Source organism: Crocodylus siamensis, chromosome 3 (genome assembly GCF_052110815.1).
Source record: "Crocodylus siamensis isolate JL-2025a chromosome 3, ASM5211081v1, whole genome shotgun sequence".
Lineage (NCBI taxonomy): Eukaryota > Metazoa > Chordata > Crocodylia > Crocodylidae > Crocodylus > Crocodylus siamensis.
This window is the reverse complement of record NC_143397.1, coordinates 160,739,856-160,755,287: the sequence shown is the minus strand read 5'-3', so window position 1 is coordinate 160,755,287 and position 15,432 is coordinate 160,739,856.

Sequence of the window (15,432 nt, the reverse complement as noted above, 5' to 3'; positions counted from 1 at the left end):
CTGTAGCAATGCACTCCCTCATTATAGTGCATTGCTATGGTGATGTAGCGGCTAAAAATAACTGCATCCATGGCATGGTGCAGTATGCCCTGTTACTGCACCTTCATTAATACTTCAAATGGAAGTACTAAGTGATGTTGCCATAACAATGGCTCTGTAGGAACACACATAGATGGCCCAGTGAAATCCCCATTGCCATTGCATGGCAAATTTAATTATCAGGCTCTATGACCCATAGGTTTGTTCAAAGCCCTTTTCCCCTTCCTCAATGAATACACTTTCTTATCAACATGTGGTGATATTTCTTGTTATACAACTAGAGTATGGGTAGCTACTGGGAAACAATAAAGAAGAAAGAGGAAGAGGGAATTCATTAGTACTGAATAGTCTGTAGACCATTATGACACACGGGTTCAAGGAAACCTGTGATCAGCTTTGAAGCAGATAAAATAGTATGTCATCAGCCTAACATGGTGACTGATAAGGTTCTTGGCACTGCCAGTTGCATGTGAAAGCATGAAATAAAAAGACACTAAAATAATGCCATTTTACAGCTGAAATGTTTCAAATCTGAAAGAAGAGAGAGGAAGAGAAAGAGTTTGCGTTGGGTTTGATTCATTTTGAAAGGAGATTTAGGCCTGCTCTCATCTTAGTCAAACAAATTCATGTGTCTCTATTTAGTTAAGGCCACCAGGGAATGCTGACCCAGCATGCCTTGTACATCATTCAAAGAAAATACTAAAAAGTCTAAGTAGTAAATATGTATACATTATAGGACACTGAAATTAATGAGGTGAAGTTGAAACTTTCAGATCCAAGCATCTTAATGTTTATTCATACCTTTTATGCTATCATTAATGCACCATAGTACAATCAGACAGGCTCTAAGCTTCAAAGATAAAACTCATGAAGAAAGATAAGAAAGTTGGATTTATTCTCACTGGAAATGTAGAAACTTCACAGTGTCCTAATTAAAGCTTTTAAGATTTCAAAGATGATGAATAGCACACTGATCCAAGTAAAGTTTTATAGCTACACAGAACATTGTGATCTAAAAATGAAGTAATTGGAAGCACGGAGAGTTTTGAGCAAAACTTTTTCTCTGCTGAAATAGTCTTGTGGGCAGGAGTTGCTTACAAGACCTACTGAAGAAAATATTTGTTTTTAAAAAATTCTTCAACAAGTGTGCAAAAGAATTTTCAGATGACACACGGTGGTTACAAAATCAAAGCTTTCTGGATACTATTATGAAATGTTTAGGAAATGTCTAGGCTAAGGCTTGTACAAAAGTTTCAAGAGATTATAAATTCTTCGGGGTCCATATTAAAATGCCCGTGTATTCATATTCAATAATTAATAATAAATAGACATATTTTCCAGAAGCTGATAGTTGGCTAATGCCAATAGTTTTAACCCAGCGAACTGAACCAAGTACGACTTTGAACTGGGATGTACAAACATAGAATATTGTGTGGAGCCATGGAAATGATTTTGGTATCTCATAAAATAGCCTAATAGGTGTTCATTTTCTAGTAGAGAGAGTTCAACATTAATTTTAAATTGAAATTGCTTTTCCAGCAATAGGAATACTACAGAATCCTTCACCTATGTAACCTTGACAAATACTTCAATAGCAAAACTAGTGGATCAATTAAATGTAAGTGCTACACTGAAACTGTCCTTCGAGGGAGTAGAATCCCATTGAAGAGCCATTTCTCCAATACAATGAAAATGGAAAATTGATTTACAGTCTAAATGTGTCAGCTTTTATAAATAGAGTTATAACTAGACTCCATAGAATGTCAGATAAAGGAAGAGAGGGTTGAATGAGGGAACAGATAACACTCCGTTTTAAATGAAGCATAATTGTTCAATCAATAGCTTGCTTTAAAGATTTAGGTAAGATTTCATTATGCATCGATCAACCAGATATCACATTGTGCAGAGAGCAAGCAATGAATTGCAAGTATACGGTAAAAAAAACACAGGTTATACTGTTTGTACAAAGAAGAGTTAAAAGGATTAAAAGCCACTAAAGGATACTGCAGCAGATCAAGCTAATGAAGGCATTTACAAAATGCCTGAATAATCTCTCTCTCTCTCTTCTCCCTCCACCGCCTGCCTCCCCCACCCCCTGCCCAAACACACATTCCTCGCCTTTGCTTCCCTCCATTGATATTAGCAAAGATGATAGCAAAAACAAAACCATACTGAAGGTTCCTTCTGATTTCTGGTGGTATTGTAAGCCTGAACATTTCCAAACGTATACATGAAGGGCAGCTGTTAATATGGCACACAAAATAAGGAACAAATCAGTCTGCTTTAAAAGAGATTATATAAATAGAAATTTCCCTGAAGTTTCATGTCCCAAGTGTTGACATAGCCATTTTGTAACCCATTTAAGGATCTCTCCTCCTCCTTTTTAAAAGATTCAGTAATCTAATAAGAGAGCAGACACAAAGTTGACCTATGTATAGTGAACTAAGAAATGCAAATCTATAATAGGCATAGCAAATATTTGTTGAGCAATCCATAGGACAATGTAAAAAACAAAGACTTCTCACTAGGACTGTAGGAAAGATTGGACCAGATCCTATTTCACAAATCAGGCATAAATGGTGTGTCTAAGTGTGACCCTATTCTACCCTGCCCACGTCCCTTTAAAAAAAGCTAACGCAAAAAAGGGTTTGGTGCTTCTTGCCACTTTTGTCACAAAGATGGCCAAGTATAAAGATGTATTACAAAAACAGACATGTTAACAATTTTCAGGGACTCAAGCAAAGAAGAGTAGAATTAGACTTAAATGCCAAAGTGCCAATTAAATGCTGAGATAGAGTAGGATCTGCTTCTTTGTGGCCAAGGGAAAAAATCTAAATTCATTAAATTGCATTATTTCCACATATATCTTTCCCACTTCTAGTACAAAGTATTTGGGCATGGGCCTGCTACTGGTATAGTAGCCACGAGTATCAGTAAGAGATGTGCAAATGGGCTCAACACCCCTTACAGACTTGACAGAGCATTGAAAAACAAGGAAACACACCATGTTTTACAATTCTTGAGGAATTGAGCCTTAAAAGACACAATCATCACAGGGCATATCTAGATGTGCTACTTATCCAATTGAACAAACTCCAGTGTATCTTGCACTGGAGATTACTGGTCTTGGGCATGTAGCAAAACCCCCAGTTTCTTTTTTTAAATATATTTATTGCATTCCCTCCCCTTTCCCAACCATTTCTGACTTTTTCCCTCCCTCTCTATTCCCTGTAGATAAGTATGAGTGAGTTCAAACTTAGAATAAGCTTTAAACATTTTTATTTTGGTAGCAAGTTTTTGGTTTTTGATATCCAGTTTTATATTGTATAATTATTAGGTTTGTATTAATTTTTAATGTTGTATAATTTTTGTATTGATTTTTATTGTTTCATATGGATATTGTATGGTTTAGGCCTGTGTTTGTAAGTGAACCAAAGTCATGTCAAGTTTCCATTTTATATGTCAAGCCTCCATCTTCTGTCCTCTGCTTGGGCATCCCATGTTGCAACAATATGATTCACTGTACCCCTCCCATGTAAATTGGTTCCCAGATGAATGAGAGTGATTGGTTATGATTGACATACAATGGTAGCAGGCCTCTACTGAATGGCCTATAAGGACTGGGTCATCACCTCACATTGATTCATCCAGGAACCATGGACCTCACCCAGGAACAGAGACAAGACCAGCATTTGAAAAACAGAAGACCCTGCAGAGCCAGGAACACTCACCATTACAGACACCTGAAACTGCACATCCCTGCATGGAGCACACATGCTCAATATGCCAGGGGCTGACCCTTGCCTGGGCCTGCCTCCTGTCACTAGGGTCACACAAGGTCTGCCCCTATAAAAAGGGGCAGTGAAGACAGACCCAGTGGGACACCTTCTCCATCTGGACCAGCAGCAAGCCACACCACCTATCCACTCAGAGGCCCTGCTGGCGACCTCACCTCTGGACAACATCTACTGGACCTTTCCAGCCTGGATAGGTTGATATTACCTGCACACCTCCTCTTACAATTTGGACTCTCTCTCTCTCTCTCTCTCTCTCTCCTCCTGGACTTCAGCGGGCTTCAGTCCCATGCACCAAGCCGCTCTAATCCCTGTTGCCATTGTGTGTGTGTGTATGTTTGTGTGTGCGTGCGTGCGTGCGCGCACGCACGCAAGGGAACCAATAAGATATTGTGTCACCATCTCCCCTGTTCAGTAAAACCACTGTCATTTGCAACCACGAGTTGGGTCATGTCTTACTAAATCCCAGTCCCTTTCTTATCTTAAATTCCAGCCTCATTCTCTCTCTCTCTCTCAGCTCCAGCCCCCGCCCCCGCTAGTTTTCTGATCTCCTCCCAATTCCATCTTCTCTTTTCTGCCACCTCTCAGCCTCTCCTTGCTTTCCTGCTGTCCCTGCTACTTTTCCTGTGATTTTTCTGCTGCCTGTCTCTCTGTTTTCAGGCTCCCCACACCCTGCACCTTCTGTAATCTCCACCCCCCCCCCCCCCGCAGCTTCCCAGCTCCTATTAGCTGTCCTGCAGTTCTCTCCAGCTTCCAGCACCTACTGCCGCTCTCTGTCACTTCTCTAGCTGCCCCGGAGCCATCCGCTGGCTCCCCACACCCAGAGCCCCTCTTTAACACCCACACTTTGCCTTAGTCCCATTTTCCCTCCTCTCCCCATCTACCTTTTCAGCTCCCCCATAGCTCTGGTTCCAGTCTCAGACTCTGTGCCAGCATGCTTTCCTGTTCTGCAGGCTCTGGGTGTTGTCTTTTAATCAATTAAGATCAATTAACCTAAAGTTACCCCCAAGCCTCAGTTCTTCAGCCCAGGCCCCTGTGGTCTACTGGTTCTAATCCTGGTCCTGGTAACTTTAACCCACTACACTTCTACTTTCTTACCTTAACCTTTCCCCAGGTATCCCAAGTACACCAAGCACATACATACATACATACACATCACAACACCCAATGTAGGAAATCACCTGTGTGTATGTGTAGGTGGGTGGTATGTGTATAAATTAGTGAATACACACACACATATATATTTTTATATATATATATACATACACACACACACACACACATATAGATATCATTATGTGTGCGTGTGGTATATAAATTAGTAATCCACATCTGTGTATTGGATACACAGGTGTTGGTAACTGGTAACTGATTCTTTCTAAATTTGATGTGTGTAATGTGCGAACCTAGACTAATTCTTTTGAATGTGCGGTTATCTGAGGTGCTAGTGTGTGTGTGTGTATGTATATACATGCCCTCCTGTCTAGCAGTGCAATATTGAGATCCTGAGAGTTGGCCTGACCCCACAGGGCAACAGGCACACTATGTACTGCTCTTGGTGGGGCTGGAGGAGTCAGCATGCCAGCCCAAGGCTGCTCTGACCCACCTGAACATGCTGTGGAGAGGATGGCTGGGGCACGAGGATGCTCTAATGTGGGACAAACTGGCAGGTAGCCCCCACACTGAAGCCCCCTTGTGTCTAGTCAGCCCTGCCAGTGCCTACACATCCATTGCAGTGCATTAAATAACTCCATCGAAGGATAGTACTGGTGTTTATGAGTACTAAGCTACAGCAGCATGTATTAGTTTCCTGTGGCCTAATAGGGCTGCATGTGTAGCCTGTGAGACTTGACTGCAGAGCTAATTAGGCAGCTCCACAGTAAACATTTCATGTGGATGCATCCACAGTAACTGCTCCTCCTCATGGAGAGGATGACTCTGTGAAAGACAAGAAGAATTTATCCAGAGCACAGATGACTGGTAGGAGAGGCATGGGGGACACATCCCCCCTCCCAAAATTGACCCCCCACTGCTCAGGATGGGGCAGTTTTTTTGCTGTGTGGTCCAGCTGTACAATTGCTCAGGGATGCAGGGGGGGCAGTCAGGAAGGCCAAGGCGGAGATGGAACTGAGACTAGGTTCCCAGATCAAGGACAAAAATAAGTCCTTTTTTAAATACACAGGGGGCAAAAAGAAGCTTCCAGGTAATGTGGGGTCCCTGCAGGACATGCTAGGAAATTTGGTCATCACACCAGATGACAAAGCCAACATATTTAACGATTTCTTTGCCTCCGTTTTCCTGAGCAAGGACTGGAACAGCCACCCCCTCTCCTCCGGTCCCCCTTAAACCCCAGGGCAGTCCAAGGCTAAGTGAAGAACTAGTTAGGGAACTTCTGGAGGGACTGGATGTATTCAAATCAGCTGGTCTGGATGATCTCCACCCTAGAATACTGACAGAATTGGCTGAGGTCATTGGGGGACCCTTGGCACAGCTATACAAGCACTCGTGGTGCTCTGGTGTGGTGTCAGAGGACTGGTAGAGGGCCAATGTGGTTCCCATCTTTAAGAAGGGGAGGAAGAAGGACATGGGAAACTATAGGTCAGTTAGTCTTACCTCAATCCTGGGCATGCTTTCTAAAAAAATTATTCTGGCGCATGTCCATGAGGGATAAGCAGGGGAGATTATGCTTGGGGTCAATCAACATGGGTTCATTAGCGGGAAGTCCTGTCAGACCAAACTGGTGGCCTTCTATGATCAGATCACGAAATCCTTAGATGCACGGGTAGCGTTGGACATAGTCTTTCTGGACTTTTGGAAGGCCTTTGACACTGTCTCTCACCCCGTTCTCATTAAGAAACTGGGGTGTCTACACCCACACAGTCAAATGGGTCGCCAACTGGCTGGAGGGCTGGTGGTGGATGGGTCATTTTTGACTTGGAGGGATGTGGGCAGTGGGGTTCCACAGGGCTTGGTCCTCAGGCCCGCACTGTTCAACATCTTTATCAGTGAATTGAACAAGGGGGTAAATAGCACCCTGTTCAAATTTGCTGGTGACACTAAGATGTGGGGGGATGTGGGCATGCTAGAAGGGAGGAATAGGCTGCAATTGGACCTAGATAGGTTACAGGGGTGGACGGATGAGAATAGGATGGGATTCAACACTGACAAGTGCAAGGTGATGCACTTGGGGAGGAAGAAGTAGCACCATAGCTACAGGTTGGGGAACTCCCTTCTCATCAATGCAGAGGCAGAAAAGGATCTTGGAGTCATCATTGATGCCAAGATGAACATGGGTCGGCAGTGTGAGGATGCAGTCAGGGAGACCAACCGCACCTTGTCATGCATCCACAGATGCATCTCAAGCAGGTCCAAGGAGGTGATCCTCCCCCTCTATGCAGCACTGGCCAGGTCGCAGCTGGAGTACTACATCCAGTTCAGGGCGCCGCACTTCAAGAGGTATGTGGACAACATGGAGAGGGTCCAGACGAGGGCCACTCACATGATCATGAGGCAGCAGGGCAGACCCTATGAGGAGAGGCTATGGGAGAAGGCTGAGGGGAGATCTAGTGGCCTGTTACAAACTAGTCAGGGGGGACCAGCAGGCATTGGGGGGAGTCCCTGTTCCCCCTAGCACTGCCAGGAGTAATGAGGAATAATGGTCACAAGATGGCAGAGGGTAGATTTAAGCTAGATATCAGGAGGTGCTACTTCACGGTCAGGGTGGCTAGGATCTGGAACCAACTTCCAAGAGAAGTGGTGCTGGCTCCTACCCTGGGGGTTTTTAAGAGGAGGCTAGATGTACACCTTGCTGGGGTAGTTTGACCCCAGTACTCTTTCCTGCCATGGCACAGGGTGTGACTCGATCTGCTCAGGTCCCTTCCAACCCTAGAAACTATGTGTTGACTCATATGATTACTATGCCACTGTAGCATGCTGTACGGTGATGTTGTGCATTGCTACGTCAATGTAGACTGATATGTAGATGCACCCTATATGTTATTCAAGACTGGGATTAGAATAGTTGACTTGTGAGATTTTGGTCCAAGGCACTTGAAATCTCAGAATTGCTGATTTTACCATTTCCAGTAAAAATCTTGTCACATATCAACATCATTGACTGTGAACCAGGCAGCTATTCTGACTTGGCAGAAAACCCATGGCCCAAATTCAATTTGGCTTTATATCTAATCACCATTTTTCTGGTCCATCTGTGAATTAGTACTCATCTGATTTTACTTTCAACAAATCAATTGGCATAATGCTTCTTGAAGTCAATGATGCAGGATTAGAATGCTTTAGCCAAATCCTTCATTGTTTAATAATGTGTCCTACTTTATTTTTTAATTTTTTTTATTATTTAACAGATGTAGCTGTTGTATTTCAGATGTTTAAATTATTCTTGAAAGTAGATAGTTTTTCAAAAGCCAAATCATAAATAATATGTTGAGATTCTGCTATGACTTCTAACCAAGAATTTCTAACTAATTAAAGCTCCGCATACTCTTGTGAAAGAAAGTATCATCCATACTTCACAGATGGGGACTTCAGCAAGGAGAAGTTAAGCAACTTGCCCAAAATCATACAATTTGTCTCTAGCAGAACAAGGAGTAGAACCCAAGTGTGAAATCCAGACATCCCCCCTCAAGAAGTCACAATTCAAACCAACTTTAATAAAGCCAGGATTTCTCACTTAATCATTGGACTTCAAGTGCTATTATTAAGTGGCATTCAAATATTTTCTCACATCTTAGAAGTATGTATACATACAACACTTTCAGCATTAACTAATAGCATGTATGATGCACTTGTTTAAAAATGAGACTTTTTTTTTTGTCCGTTTATATTTATGGTAGACATGTTCAAATAAGAACTTCTGTAGCATGAAACTATCCACAGAAATGTGCAACAATATTGAAAAAAATAAATATAAGTGAAATTATAGAAATATTTACCATCTGTAACAATTGCATCTACTGGAATGTATACAAATAAGACCATCAAGATCTATTTATGACCATCCCCAGAAAAGAACATTAAAATGGAAAAGGGTTTCCTGGGGAAACTAAAAGTCTACTGATTAAATTATAGTGATAGGCTTACAGAATGCCAATCACAGATCTAACTGGAGTTTCATTTGCCAGTTAAAATGCACTGAAAAGCATTTCTCTTATTAATATATTGGCATTTTATTTTAAAAGTTGTCAAATATGCAATAAAATTCATTAAAAGTACAATATAACTTAAACTCTAGTGGAGTTGTGCTGTCACTAAAGACTGATAAATACAATTTTGTTACAAAATAAAAAAAATCATTATAATATAATAACATATTATAATGATGTGATTATTATCATAGTATTAATAGTAATAATAATAGTTTGTTTTACAGTAACCTACGGATCCCTTAAAAAACTTCAAAATTTCATTGTGCTAGGCACCATACGCAAGAGTTAAAGACAGTCTCTGTCAAACTTTGTAATCTAACTAAACAAGGTAAACTGGTTTTAGGGGTAAGAGACACAGAACATTTCCAACATTACACAGAAACTCACTAGCTCGATCAGAAATAGAACCAAAGTGTCTAGAAATAAAACAAGGTCTCTTGAGTCCCTATACTGTGCATTCACTTATTCATTTGGCAATACTTCTTCCAAAAAATTATACTATTATGTGTCCTTATTCACAGAGCTGAAATTGTTCCTAATTTTTCATGAAGCTAGTTCTAGTAGGTCAGATAAGATGATCTAAAGCTTTCCTCTGCCCTCAAAATCCACAAATGATATTTCATAGCTGGCAGAGCCTGACAGTTACACAAAGAGAATCTTTTCACCTAGCATGGATGAGCCCATTCAGGATGTGAAAATAAATCTGAATGGAGGCAGATTTCATAGAGTCCCAATAACGACGATGCCTCCCACATGATCTCAGAGAACTAGAAGTTCCAAATAAAGAGACTTAAATGGCTGGGAGAACTAGAGACCCCAAAGAAGATGAAGCCACCTTTTCAGAAAGGCATTTGAAGGGGGAAAAAACCCAGCACTGAGTTTAGGCAAGAGATGAGGAATTGCTATTGCCCTAGAGAAAGGGCTCAGATCCTCAGAGAGGACATAAGGAGAGTGAGAACCATCTGTTGCCAGTGGATTGAGCAGGGAGAAGAGGTAAAGCAAGAGAATGAGAGTTAACACTTCCTCTGTAAAAGAAGAGAGAGAAAGGATGAATAAATTAGGCCAAAATATAAATTCAGTGTCAAATGCAGGGGTTCTTGAAGCATACAGTAGACTGCAAGTATGCCTAAATAGCAAGTACTCATACAACATTATCTGACCTAGCAGTTTTTTAATTCTTTACTGCACAGGGGCACAGCTATAAACAGGGCCCTTCTTCCCAGTCTAGCTTATATTCAAGGTTAAAACACTCTTCTGGGTGACAGGAGATGTCATTTTGAAAACCCACAAGCCAAGGAAGGCCTAGAAACCAGGTGTTATGCTTTCTGGGCAAGTACTCTAACCAGGAAACCAGTATATAATAAGATAAGCACCACGAGCAGCTGTCTTTTAGCCAGCTGTATTTTGTTTGGAATCTGATCATGTCAGCATGTTAAGCATGTTTTGGAGCATGCTACCACATTAGGACCTTTTGAGTACTTAGAAAGAAATTCTTAGTTTCTGGATCTCTACCAGGTTAGGTTTATGCTGCTCAGACTGGAGCAGATTTGTAGGGGTCTAGACAGGGACAGAACTAGGGGGGTGCAGTGGCATAGTTATACTTCCCATCACTGCTGAGTGCTCCAATCTCAGCTACTGATGGCATGCACAGTGAGATCATCTCTCTGCTGCCACCACACTCTCCTTTTTAGCATCCTAGGTATACACCAGGTATTTAGAAGGCCAAAGAGAGAGCCTAGGGGAGTTTAGGAAACTCCAGGGTTCAAACCATTATAATACCTTACCCAACTCCGACGTTTAGCAGCAGTTGAGCAAGGTTTTTTGGAATGTTGGATTTAGGCATCACAGTTCCACCTAAGCCCTGCTTGACTGAAGCTAGTTGAAGCTGTTCCATTTTGTGTGCGGAAGTTCATATCCAGTGTGTGTGTGTGTGTGTGTGTGTGTGTGTGTGTGTGTGTGTGTGTGAGAGTGAGAGAGAGAGAGAGAGAGAGAGAGAGAGAGAGAGAGAGAGAGAGAGAGAAAGAACCTAGTTGTTCAGAAGTGATAAGGTATGAAGAGGGGTTTTGGTTGTAGCCGAGTTGGTCTAAGGATATAGGCAGACAAGGTTCTTTGGGTAAATCTGATATCTTTTATTTTATTACTTGGTCTGTTACTTTGTCTGCCAAGGTATGAACATGCTGAGGAATAGGTATTTAAGTACTCAGGGAATGCAATGTTTTGAATGTAGACACCTAGGGCATTTATACACTTGCTTTGGGAGGGGGCAGGGGGCATTTAATTAGTGTGGTTCCAAGAGCCATTCTAATTAAAGCACCCAGAGCATTACATATATCAGCATCCCTACACTGAAACATGCCAGTGGGGGCACTTTAATAAAAGCTCACAAATTAGTTTTAGCTAACGCACCCCTGTCACTATTTTTCAGCGTGGGGATGCTGACTGATACATGTGATGCTGGAGTAATTACCATAGTCCAGCAGACTCTATTAATTTAGTCTGCTCTGATGCACTGTAATTACAACACATCGGCGCAGCCTTTGTGCATGTGTATAGGCACCCCTAGGGACTCCCAAGTTTAGACAGCAGCTAATGTAGTTGGCATAATCAGTTAAAAAAGAGCTGTCTAACTTCATTATTAGTTGGAGGCATCACATACTACCAACTTGCAACCCACTCACCACACAGGCTACATGCAGCTTTAGAGATCCCCTAGAATTTCCCCTACCATGTGGGCTTGTTGACCTGTGGGGTCAGGCCAACTCTCAGGATCTCAATATAGTGCTGTTAGACAGGAGGGTGTGATACAATTGCACACATAGAAACACACAAATCAGTTAGGTGCATACACACGCACACACTACCAACTCAGGCACATGAACATCTAAACCAGCCTGGGCACATGCATACCTATCACCAATTCAAGCACATACACTATATACCCCCCAAAGTTAGACAAAAATCAGTTGTCCATACCTGCACACTCAGTACACATACATAGATCACTAATGCATATATCATGAACACAATAATATATATATGTATATACACACACACACACACATGCACACACTCACCAGTTCACACACACACAACCCACCTACACATATACACAGGTAAGGTCCTAACTTGGATGGTACAATGTGTATGTGTGTGCTTGGGGTACCTGGGATACTTGGGGGAAGGCTAAGGTGAGAGAGAGTTAAAGCATAGGGAATAAATTTGCCAGAACCAGGATTAGAACCAGTGGACTAGAGAGAAGCTAGCTGAAGAACTGAGGCTTGGGTTTACAGTAGTTTGGGACTGGAAACTAAGGGAGACAGCTGAGATATTGGGCGGGGGGGAAGATAAGAGGTGGCAAGGAGGAGACAGCCAAGAAAGAAAGAGAGGAAGAAACCTGGGAGCTTGGGGCTGGAAACTGAGGCTGGCAGCTCAGAGACTGGGGAGGGGGGCAGATAAGTGGTAGCAAGGAAGAAATAGTCAGGAAACAGACAAAAACCCAACTCAAGGTTTTAAAATAACAGGTTTATTAAACAGACAACACACTATACCACCCCATGAAGTTATTGATTCCCCCCCCCCACCTCAAGCACTCACAATGGCAGCACAAGAAAGAGACCCAGTGGAAAGGTTGGAGTCCAGGTAGGGAAATGAAGCACAGTCCAAGTCCTTGGTTGAAGAGGGGGTGGGGGTGATAGCTACCTATCCAGGCTGGAAAGGGGTCTTTGTCCAGCAGGTGTTGATCAGAGGGGGGTCACCAGCAGATAGGTGGTGTGGCATGGTGTTGGTCCAGATGGAGAGGGCATCCCAAGGAGTCAGTCTTCACTACCCCTTTTTATGGGGCAGACGACCTCTGATCTTCTAGGGGGGGGGCATTGTCCAGGCAAGGTCAGTTCTGTTCCAGAGGGCTCCAGGTGTTCTTCCTGAGCATATGCAGCTTGGCACAATGGTGGGTTGCCTCATCTTTTGTGTCTTGAATGCTGAGGGTGGCTCCAATGGCTGAGTCATTGTTCCAGGTATTGGTGTTGATGGTTTGGTCATTCAGAGGGAGCTATTTTTAAACCTACTGCCATTGTTTCTCAAGCATCCTCACTCATCCCCATTCATTCAGGAACCAAGTTACGTAGGAAGGGTAGGCATGAGTCTTAGGGTACAAAACTGGGCATAGGGATAAGATGGAGGCTTGACATTACAAGACGGAAACTTGACATGACTTTTGCAAATATAGGCCTAAAACTTTGCATGACTTTTACACATACAGGCCTAAAACAGTAATCATACAATATAAAAGCAGTAAAAAAGCAATACAAACATAATAATTATCACTTATAAAACAGTGGATATCTATATCAAAATAGCAGGGCACTTTTTTGCAGAAGGGAGAGACATAAAACTTACTACCTAAAATAAAATGTTAAAGCTTATCCTACATCTTAGCTTACTTATACTTATCTATAGGGAACAGAGAGGGTGAGAGAGTCAGAAATGGTTGGGGGAGGGGAGGGAATGCATTTTAAAAGAAAAAAAAAGAAGAAAAACTGGAGGGTTTTCTACAGGCTGAACCAGCAGCATGTGGACTCCTACCACTCAGGCTACGCAGGTAGTCTATGCAGTGAGAGACACAGGCAAAGGGGCCTGCAGGCCATATGTTAATAACTACTGGGATGTATGCAACCCTGCTGGGTGCCAGTTAGTCAGCTCTCAGATAAAGATTGAAATTTTGGATTTAGGCACGTATGTCCTGTTGTAGGTCAGGTCCCATGTCTGTGTTTGTTCCATGGTTAGGAATACTTCTTATTTAGGGAATTTTTGCATCCTTTCCCTGACTTGTGCTCTTAAAGTCGGAACCAAAGTCAACTGAAGACAATTGAAGCTTTTGCCTACTGAGGTCTCTGGCTCATGCCATGCAAAATAGAATGTAGCCATTGCTCAAGGAGTTGTATCTTACTCTTCATTTTTGTTGGGAGGATGCAATCACAAGAAAAATAATGTAAGATGTTCATTTGTCATGATGCCAGCTGTATATTCCACATGCAATAATATCATCTAGCTTACAAAGAACTTCTGAGAACTTGTTAACAAAAACAAAGATCCTTTCTTAATTAGGATATAGCAAGATTATGTGAAAATAAGTGACAGCATTTTAACAATGGAGAAAAAGGATGTTTTTGTTTTTGACGTTATATATTACTAGAATAAACATCTGGGTCTCTAATTTACTGTAATGAGTAATTAACAACTGAAACATAAAGCTTCTAATATATAAAAAAAATTGTTTGTGTATAAGAAGTACTTGTCTTCCAAATTAGATTAATCATCTTTTAATGGTGCTTCTCCCATAATTCTGATGATTATGATGAAATGCACTGTATTACTGCTGAGCAGAGATCAGTTTAACATTTGTGTGTTTAATAACACTTTGGGTGTTCATTTCAGTTTGTGATGATGTTCCAGAAACATTTGCATCTTAATTCCAAATGAACTGGGTTCTATTTGCATAGTTAATTTCTCAGCATTCCTTTTCAGTTTAAAAGATTAATGTATTTTTCAAACTTATCTAATTATGGCAAGGGGAAAAAAAGAAAAAAAAATAGCACTCATAAAAGAAGGTCTTTGCAGCAATAAATCTTTAATGAATGGCCTCATTCTGTAAAATTATATGGAAAAGTGGGCAACTTTTATATATATTACATACATACAAACACACATATTGCATTTTGTATGTATATAATTTCTTTTAAAACAAAATATTATTGTATTTTAATATTTTACCATATTCTGGAAAAAAGTGTTTACTTTTTAACCAAATATATCTAACTACATCTAGATTTATAGATATATTTGGTTACAGAATAAACATAATATAGACAGATAGATCTAGTTACAGATATATTTGATTTCAGAGTAAACATAATTTTTTCCCAGGATTTAGTAAAATACTAAAATACAATCATATTCTGTTTGAAAAGAAACAATATCCATATAGCAACTACAGTATCATAATTTTCTAAGCACTCTGCTTTACTATTTAAAGTGGTAAGGGCAGATTAGTTGAATTACTGTTATTTCAAAAAACAGTTGCCTGGACTAATGTTTTTATAGTAATTCTTTGTTGTTTAGAATAATAATCTAAAATCTCAACACATGAATGTGTGATGAAATAAAAGGTGAAATTTTGGTTAGCCCTAATACAGGGAGGGCAATTATTTTGGATGGGGGGCCAGTTACTGAGTTTTGCAAGCTGTTGAGGGCCTCATGGGTAGTCCCACTCCTTGACAGGTACCCCACCCCCTGGTTGCCATCTTGGGACCAGAAGTCCTGCCCCCTAACCCCTGATCTTTGCCACCAGAAGTCACTCCCCTTGCCCCCAGAAGTACTCCTTTCAGCAAGGGGTTTTGCCATCTCAGAACCAGAAAAATACCAAATTATATTCTAAA